Here is a 333-nt window from a genome sequence, read left to right on the forward strand (position 1 = left end):
CTAATAAGAGGCGTTCATTGATTCCGTGTGGATAGAGTGTGCCCACTTGAAAAATAAATTTTTGTTCGAGATTTTTACGGCTTTCTGTGCTTCCGTGGTGTAAGGTAGGCCGCAAATAGTCATGTTGTGGTGGGAGTGATTAGGAAGATTAAAATTGCGTGCAACTGGGTTTGACGCATCTGTGTCGTTTTTTTCTACATCTCGTAGGTGTTCGCGAAAGCGGTCCGCCAATCTTCTCTCTGTTTCGCCTATGTAGATCTTTTTGCATAGTGTGCATATTTTCCTCGACGTTAAACTTTCAATCAATGACAACAGTTTATCTACCAGCGTGCA

At 42.3% G+C, this 333-nt stretch overlaps 1 protein-coding gene across 1 annotated transcript in view; it reads left to right on the plus strand.

Annotated features, from left to right (window-relative positions):
* Positions 1-71, plus strand: part of LOC137992683 (small ribosomal subunit protein uS11-like) — a 14,263-nt gene extending 14,192 nt beyond the window's left edge. Inside the window, exon 7 of the mRNA XM_068838162.1 lies at positions 1-71. This exon is cut by the window's left edge and continues 787 nt beyond it. The gene's annotated coding sequence lies outside the window, so the exon portion shown is untranslated.
* Positions 72-333: the final 262 nt, after the last annotated feature.

The sequence above is a fragment of the Montipora foliosa genome, chromosome 2, assembly GCF_036669935.1.
Source record: "Montipora foliosa isolate CH-2021 chromosome 2, ASM3666993v2, whole genome shotgun sequence".
Classification (NCBI taxonomy): Eukaryota; Metazoa; Cnidaria; class Anthozoa; order Scleractinia; family Acroporidae; genus Montipora; species Montipora foliosa.